Source organism: Coloeus monedula, assembly GCF_965178545.1.
Source record: "Coloeus monedula genome assembly, chromosome: 2".
NCBI lineage: Eukaryota > Metazoa > Chordata > Aves > Passeriformes > Corvidae > Coloeus > Coloeus monedula.
The window spans coordinates 70689693-70699032 of record NC_138782.1 but is presented as its reverse complement, the minus strand read 5'-3'; the positions used below and the strand labels follow the sequence as shown (position 1 = coordinate 70699032).

Sequence of the window (9340 nt, the reverse complement as noted above, 5' to 3'; positions counted from 1 at the left end):
TTCATGTTTAAGCTGTCAAATCACCCGGTGTTTTCCATGAAGCCTTCCTCCACACCCATGCCCTGACCTCTGACACTTGCTGTTCGAGGACCACTGCCATGTGGGGTCATTTCTGTGGAACTGCACGTTTCAGTTCTGTTCCGTCTTTTAAAAGTTTTGTCTGGAAATTTAAGAAGGTTTCAATAACTACAGAAAAGGGAAGAAACTCATAGCTGGGATCCGTGCTCCTGACGGCCATGGCGTGGCGGCTCTCGGTAGCAGGGGGGCTGCGGTGCTTTGAAGTGAAGGCGCAGCCGCCTCCGCGGTGCCAGCGCCGGCGCTGGTCCCGAGCGGGGCCCCCCTCGCTAGATGGCACCAGCGGGCCGATGGACCCGGCAGGGACGCAGCGCCTGCAAGGGCGAGCTCCTGCTCCGGGAAGCTGCTCTCTCTCTCTCTTTCCAGTGCCGTGTGGCTGGACTACTGAGATGAACAAATACGCACACATGGAGGCCTTGCTTCCTCCAGCTGTGCCGGCTTCTTAGAGATCAATGAATCCCTTTATATTGCGTCTAACTGCGCGGTCTGAATGCACCCTGACTCCTTGTCATTTGAGCTCTTGGAGCCTTATCCTGATGGCTCTTCTTGGTACATCTTCCTGTTAATATTTCTTCAGTACATGGGGACTGGAAATATACTTCCGCAGCCTCAGCCAGATTCATGTAGCTCTGTAGGCCAGAACCATGAAAAGCACTTGGTATGTGTGTGATTTGAGAGCTGTATTAGCAGGATAGCTAGGGTGAGATCCCAGGTAAGAAGAGTAAGGCTTTCATTGTATGTATTAAAATGTGATGGTAAGCATAACAGAAGGTAGTACATCACCTACAGGAGGAGTAGTTATTGTTGAACACTACTGGTAAGTTATAAAAATAATGAGATCACAGAAAGCACACGACCAGTAACTTTCTGTATATACAGGGTAATCATAAACGTGAAAGGATAATAGCCTGTTACAAATCTCCCTTGGTCACACTCTTCTGAAGTGTCTTATTTTCTGATACATTTTAAATGCCTCATTTTACACATAGTTCTTCTCCCTACCCCATTCTTGTGGTGCTTGTTGCTTGCAGTTTCCCACTGCCCATCAGATTGTTCTTGAAATGTGGATGTGGCATCTGTATCAGAATGTTATGTAGGAAGTAAAACTGGAGTCTGCTTGCAGCTCTTGGTCCATCTGTACCATTTGGAAAGTTTGCAACTGCAGACCAGGAGGCCTGAATTAACACCATTTGTCCTTGGCAGTGCACAGTTTCTTGGGAGACAGAAAAGGATTATTTCTTGTTTAAAGAAAAAATATTGTTTTTCTTTAATATACATACATATATCTCTCTGTTTGTGTGTTAGTATGTGCATGTGCATATTAAGAGGTAGATGATGATGCTGCTTCCAGGAAAAATATTTCTGAGAACTTGAACTTCCTTCTTACTGGAACAAGTGCCTCAAAGTAGCTGATGCTTTCAAAGCTTCAAAAAGAGTTTCATCTCTTCCCCAGAGCTATTTGAATTTGAGATCTCAGAAGCAGGGATTACCTGTAATGTCTTCTTGGTGGAGCAGTACATCTGAGTAGGATTTTTAGTTTATCAGCAACTGTAGTCTGTGTGTCATTGTAAAATATCTATCTACTGTATTTTATTTCTTCATTATGCATTTCATTTCCACACCAAGCATAAAAGCACATTTTACACAAGCCAATGTACTCAAGTAACCTTCATCAGACTCATAAATAAAACGGTACTTGAATATTTGACTTCCTGTTAAATTAGACTGCAGCAGCATCCTGAAGAGATCCCATTTCCCACCTACTTAGCTGTATTCAGTTGAACAAAACAATTTCATCCTTCCATCCTAAATTGTTCTGCAGGATTTTTTAGGATGTCTTTAGCAGGGGATGTGTTTTAAAGGTGAATTGACAACAGGTAGAGTTTAACAGGCATCTAAGTATGCAAAATTTGTCAGGAAAGTAGGTGCTGAGCACAAATAGTTGTAATGTATATCAAAGAAAAATCTCAAATATACGTCTACGGCAAGTTTGTATGACAAATATGTGTATAAGGATCAGTACCTTTAGCAGGCTGAATATAGATGGAGATTTCCAGAATTTTTATGGTAATTTCCCACTGATAGGTTGTCTTCCTGTAAATATTAATGGCAATACTTATATAACAAATAATGCATATAAATCTTTAACAGCAGGAAAAAATGTTGGTTGTGTTGCCTTGAGCAATCACTGTATCACCTTTCAGTCTTTCACTTCCGAGCATAGGTAAGTGTGTTGCATGAATCCTATCAGAAGACATTCTTGACAATGGAACAGAGCAGATTTTTCTGCCTGCAGATTATTCACTTTAATTGTTCACACAGTGCAGTAGGGAGGATCTGGAGAATCAGACTTAATTTAACTGAATGTTTGTCCAGCAAAGGGTAGTTACCTCTGCACAAGTTTAGTGCTCATCCCATGAGTTGCCAGAGTGTCATCAGAAATTGGCTGGTCTCATACAGTTTGATAAATCTGGTCTGTTACACTGCAAACTAGCATGGTAATGTAAAGCAAGGAAGTGAATTCTTTTGAGAAATAAATAATTTCCTCTAAAATACAGCAACAGATCCTGTCCTACCTCCAAAGTACATCCTTCCTGCTTTATAGTGCACTGGGGAAACATTGCTGTGTTGATATAAATATTAACATAAAAACAGAAGGAAAAGAAAAAAAACAAGAAAAGAAAGAAAGAAATTCTGTCTCCAAGATTTGTGTATACAAAACTATGGAAGGTCATTCAAACTACCTACATCAAGACAACTTCCTTACAAATACCATGTGTCAGCAGTCAGGGTGAAGTCAGGCTGCAGACTTTGCGATATACATGTGCTTCTCCTAAGTTTTTTTATTTGTGTTGTTTCCCTTTTCTAAAGGAAGGGATTTGCAAGCTTGGGATGAGATAGGGCAAAGACTGCAGCGTGGGTCTGACTCTGGCTGAGGGAGCAGTTAAATCAGCCATTTGGGAACACCAGTAAGAACAGAAAACGTATGAAAGCAGCCTGGATTTCTCTTTCAGTGTCCATGGACCTCAGTAAGAAGTAGGAGTAACACTACATGCAAAAGCCATGCCAGCATCTGGCTGTGGCATTGCGCTCCTAGGAGTCTTGACTGTTCTGCATCCAGGACACTGCTGATGTGGTGGGACATGAGGCAGGGCTAACAAGAAGGAGGGTGAAGGTTAGGGGCAGACTGAATGGGGTTCTTCCAGATAGGAAATGGTGGGGGGTGTCAGGAAATGATACTTTTTAAGCTTGCTTGAAAAATTTTTGGGGAAAAGTTGTTAATAAGCTAAGTTTTCAAGAAATTATGCAGCCTCACCTTGAAGCTGACTTTGGTTAGGGCCAGCCCTTAAATCTTGCACATCCATGAGGTTCTGGGCTGTCCATCAGAGGTCTTTGGTTCTACCCCCTGCTAGGGGGTGATGTTCAGCTAAGATGTCAGAGCAGTAATACCTTCAAATTTAGACATTAGGACTTCCCTTTAAATATAGCTAAAGGTTCTGTGCTGTTCCTAACAGCCTTTGTCATGGGAACCTCACCTCAGAAAGGAGGAAGAGTGGTGGTTCCTGCCTTAAAATATCAAGCCAGTAGGAACAACATCTACTCTTAACTTCCTTAGGAAAATTTCTAGTCAATCAGACCATTTTTCGTTGGAGAGCTATCTTTAGCTACCAAAGCATTTTAAATTTTGCAGTAAATTTCTCATAGGCCACAGGAGTAGAAAATAAGTAGAAGAGGAAATGACCCATGAAATATTTGCAGAGGTGATGTTTTGTGTGTGTTCTGCTAAAATGTCTCGTTCAGTGTATTAAGTGTTTATTTAGCACTGCAGCCACTATTAATCCAAGTAGTCATGTTTTTCCTAGCCCACCATGGACCCTTTCCTTATGGTCACCCCCTTGAAATTAATCAAGGTGAGCACAGAGTTGTCATCACTGGAAAATTATTTATTATTTTAGGAAATGTGATCTATTTCTGCCTGACCAGAGCTGGATGTTGCTAAAAATACTGAGAATGTTAATGTTACACGGGCAGTAAACATCTTCTTTAACACATGGAAAAGCAGCAAATGAAGAACCAGTTGATCTTGTAGTTCCACTGGTAATATGTGATTAGTTCAAAACTCAAGTGCCCCATGCAAAGTGCTTACATTGTGATCATAAAAATCCCTACTTTTCTGAGAACACAGGAGGAAAAGTTTTCTCTTTAATTTGATTTGACATCCTATTTATGGGTTTGCATTATTAGTAGAATGCAACCTATCCTTAATACTGGTTTGTTTTTCATTTCTCCTCCTATTTCCTACCTCCTCTCTTCTGTCTGATTTTTGGGGGGTTTTTCCCCCTTTTCTATCCCATTTGTGTTTCATTTGTATATACAAGAGCAGTTTGAAAGATACTCTGTTTTGTAAGCAGCTACTCATATATCTGGGCACATAAGCGAATTCTTAGCTACAACAAGGAGAGGTTCATCAGGTTGCAAAGTTCAGCCTTGTGATGGGTAGCAATTCATTGAGGTGTCATTCTGAATTTCTGGTCTCCACTGGCCACCCCACCCATACTACGTTTTTTCCCCTCTTCTGCTTCTCTCTTTTTTCAGATGAGAATGAGCAATTTGGTACCATAATATTAAAATCTCCTTTGTCTCCAAACTTAGTATCTTCTTTTGATGTCTGCTCCTAATAAAGGAAGAAGTGTAAGTAGCTGGTGTTCTTTCTGCCTGAACTGGACCAGGATCTTTAACCTTTTGACCTGTTAAGAAACAGTACAGTTTTTCTAAAGAATTTCTCAGTCTTTCTAAAGAATTGAGACAATTGCAGAAAGCATAAAAACTCAGAATATTTGACATCTGTCGCTCTTCATTTTTGCTCTTATGACATTTGCCTCTTCCTAACCTCCTATCTTCTAGGACTTTCATCCTTTTATTCTCTTTTTAAAAGTTTTTAATCTCCTGGGGGAAGGAGAGAGTGATTTATCTCTTCCTGCTGCTCCCTGTTCCTGATATCTGCCTCATCCCAGGCCTCCAGAATGTAACCATTTTTTGTCCAGTCATCCCTGCGTCATCCTTCACTATCTTTTCTTATCTTGCTTTATGTTAACATTTCCTTCCCTCTGTCTCTCATTTTGCTTCTACTGCTCCTACTAGAACACACACTTCAGCTTAAACGAAAGGAAGTAAAAGCCAACTTGCCATCACCCCCTTTCTCCTCTACTTGCTTTCATTAGATGAAATTTAAGTTCTTTTGCAGAATCTTCTGTGATGAAGGTATTTTTCTTGTGTTTCTGTTAAATGCTCATGATAGTTGTTAGATTAGTTTATTTAGACAGGAGAAGAAGACAGCAACAATGGTCAAAGAAGTGTCTCTGTTCACTCTAGAAACCTGAAGTGCTGTAAGCCTACAGTGGATAGGAATAAACAATTAATATAGTTGTCTGTATCTGCTGACTATAACATTTATTGGAATTCTACTCTGTTAATCAAATTAATAACTGTTACGTGCAAGCCGGCATTAAGACAAAAATTAGGGAAGAGCTATAAGTTCTTTCTCATGGCAGAACTATAGAGAATTTGGCTATGGGTATTAATAGGTAAGCTATCATATTGCCTTTGAGTTTAAAAGAGAGAAAAGTCACATTCCCAAATACTACTTTCATTGTAAGAGATTGGTAGTTGTTAAAGCCACTAAATACAAGCTACAAATTGGCAGCTGAAAGTTTATTTTTCTTGGCTGAATTCTAGGATTTTTTTAGCCTCATACTTCTCTGCTTAGCTAAATTGTATAAATAGAGGATAAATTATTTTTAATTTAATCAAGTAAGTGCCCCTTAGAAGCAGTGACAATACGAAGAAATACACTGTTCCTGTGTTTTAGTTCTGGGCTGAAACCTTGCCAGAAACATACCTCTTGAACATTTGCCCACTTTATAATCCAAATAACAGTTAAGGGATGAAAACTGCAGTGTCCTGGCAGTGCGGATTTAGAGACGCTGAGTCTAAAGGAGTCCAGAGCCAGTGGGCATGAACTGACCCTGCAAGGGAGAAGTGGTGTAATGCAGAGCACAAGAGAAATCCATAATTATTTTTTCCACAAATACATGTATTATATTAGAACATCAAACTGTATACTTCAATAAAGTAATTTTGTGACTGTAGTAGAGGAGGGTGGTTGGCTTAAGGACTGGATTATTGTCTGTGCTGGAAGACATGACAAGCAGTGTACAGCTTCCTTCTGAATTTGGTCTGGGGGTTCTGCATTTCCAGCATTTCCAGCTACATAATTCCCATCACGCTTGCTATCACAACTGTGTTACACACAGTTAAACTGCAAGTCAAGACAATGCAAAGAACATCCTGATTAAATTAAAATGTCAGGTAAGACAAGAAAAAACAAACTCCAAACTGGACACAAGGGAACCTCTGATAATATAGATAGAGGAAATTATTTTGCTTTGAAAATACACCAGGACATTGATCTGATAGGAGGCTCTGGCAGGACTTTAATATGTGCTAGTTCTAGACAGGTCATTTTAATTGCTTCTATCTTCATCTTAAAAAGTGCATATTTTTTTCTGGAAGGATATTTAGTGGACTGCAAAGGCAGTCATTGTATTTTAAAGTGCATTTGGAAGATGATTATAAATCCCTACAGAGGCTAGTTGCTAATTTGCTATTCCAGGCTGCATTTCAGAGATTTGAGATAAACTTCAAGTTGTTTAGTAACAAGAATGGAAATTGAAAAAATTGCATTTCTTCCATGGTAACATATATGTAATAAATTCCAAAGTTGTGTATAAAATGTTTAGATATTCAGTTTCCTGCTCCTCATCATTGGATTAAGTTTTCTCATAAAATCACAGGGGGTAAATATGTTGATTGTTATGTTGATTGTCACAGTCTTCTTGTCGCATTTTTTTTTTTATTAAATACTTCTTGGTATTTTTGAGTAAGTGTTCACACTGCCAAAGAGCCAGAGGTTACTAATGAAGGCGTTGGCATGCTTGAAGGCAACTGAAAACAACAGAGACTTTGAGGTGAAAGTTGGGATAGTTGTTTTGTTAATGTTTTGCTTTCACTGATTTGTGGGTATGCATTTATACATGTCAATGTCCATATAGCTGTATGTTAAGTGATATTCATAAAACAGAGAGGAAAAAATGTAGCTGTTTTATTTTAGGCAGTGTACAGACAGCAAACCGTCCGTTGTAAAGCTGGCAGTGACCATAAGTCCCCCACTTTGATACACTGACTTTGTGCACCAATAAAACTTTTCTAAAGTTTGCTTACAGTTCCATTTTTAAGAGTATTTTGCAATTTGGATGGCCCATAAGAATTATCAGGAAGGTATAACAGGCTAGGGACATTTCTTATTTCTCAAGAACAGTGTTATTCTGAAGAATTACTTTTTTGTTTTTCAAGAACGGAGCTGTGTGACAGTTGTATAATCACTTATTACTGTTAACTCATTCTTGCTTTCCTCTGTTGGCTCTGATAAAATTATTTCTTTTCTCATTTCTCACTGGTGCTTTGCTTAATTGAGTTTTCTTCCTATTTTTATTGTTTGTTTGCTTTAGAAAAACACAGTGCAGCGTATGCCATAGTGGGTAAAAAAGCTTCATTTGAAGGTTTGACATGATGCTATTTCTCCATCACATGTTAAAGCTTCCACAATTCTTTCTGCCAATAAGGTGCCTGTGGCTCTGCTATACCCCTGAAAATTGGCTCTTGCTCTGGGATAATGAGCAAGTTTTTTGGCTTTTATTTTATTTGGCTTTCAATCAAATCTTGCAAGCTTTGGTGGTTAAACTCATTTAGTGGTATGAGTTTGTATTCCACCAAACTGTCTTCACCAGATGCAATAGTATGTTAGGAATTAAGTCAAACTCTACTTTGCTGGGCCATGCTGGCCTAATTACAGTAGAGTATGCTTTAATGAGGATTCTTCTGAGCTGCCTCTGCCTGATATGGCAGACAGCCCAGGGGCAAATTTCAGATCCCAGTGTCAAGAACTGATTCATTGCTTGTCTGCAATTAACAGCTGGGCTTCAGGGTCTGGATAGAAAGCTAGAATAAGATCCTCTTTCAGCTCATATATTGAACCCAGAGTTGTTGGCCTTTTCCAATGCAGATGTAGCTCAAAGGCCAAATATAATAGATTTGTCACGTAGAACATACTGCACAGATTATGGAGAAATAAGACAGTTTTGATTAAATTAACTCAAAGTCTTTAAATCGCACATCAAAGAATGGTCACGGACAGTGGAAGGCATTTCATAAGGAAAGAAAAATACAGTGTCCAGGAGTAAAACAGATCTTTCTGTCTGAGAGTGAAAAGAGTGATAGGTCACTGGTTATATAAATGAGCTTTGCCATCTTTATTTTAATTTCTTGAACCTCTGAGAGCTAATGGCAAGCCTGCTTTGTTTGTGTGTCCCCCTTCATTCTCATCTAATGTTGTGCACTTTCCAAAACACCAAAAAAGAAAAATTGTCATAGCATAGCATATGAAATATTGTTGCTAGTTATAATATGGAGGGGGGAAAAAAAGAAGTTTATGCTCCTAGAAACTCTATTGCTCATCCCAAACAACATTCATGCCCCAGGAAAGAAGGCGGGAAAACACAACAGGAAACCTTCTTTCGTAAATCTGCTTTGTTTAATCAAAAGAATCATTGTTCTTGGCTAGCTCTCAAGGCAAATGTCATGGCATCCCATAATGCCGGCTGCAGGAACAGACTCCTATTCCCCTAGTACACACTGTTACACAGCCTGACCTAAATACAACAAAGAACTGGAACAGTGGCCTGGTTGTGAGTTGGGAGATTTTGCTTGAGAGACTCTCCTCAGATATACTAGTCCACCTTTTTGGAAGAAATCTGTCAAGCCATAGTACAGAATAATACATTTTTACCTCCTGTCTAGTTCCAGGGATAAGAGCCAATTTGAAATTTCTTTTGGAAGACTTTTGTTCCCTGCCATCTGTAGATGTTTGAATGTGTAGTATATGAAATAGTGTTATGTTTAGCACCCAGAATATTTCAGTCTTTCTTTGATACTAGTATTTCAAACATGCATGTTCTCTTTCATTAAATAGCTGAAGTTCAAGTGGTTTAAAACTTATTTTTTTCGAACTAGAGAGCAGCATTACTCACATACCAGAAGGCTAAGTAATGTCTGGGATTTATTAAATCATTCAGCTAAGTTGACCACAGTTTCATATAGAACAAGTGCTGGAAGAAAAATAATCTATGATGATGTTCATTATACTATA

At 39.0% G+C, this 9340-nt stretch overlaps 1 protein-coding gene across 1 annotated transcript in view; it reads left to right on the top strand.

The window, feature by feature from the left end:
• Positions 1–9340, top strand: part of LOC309586292 (dermatan-sulfate epimerase-like) — a gene marked incomplete at both ends in the record, with an annotated part of 176223 nt that overhangs the window by 74479 nt on the left and 92404 nt on the right. The gene's annotated exons all lie outside the window — the stretch shown is intronic.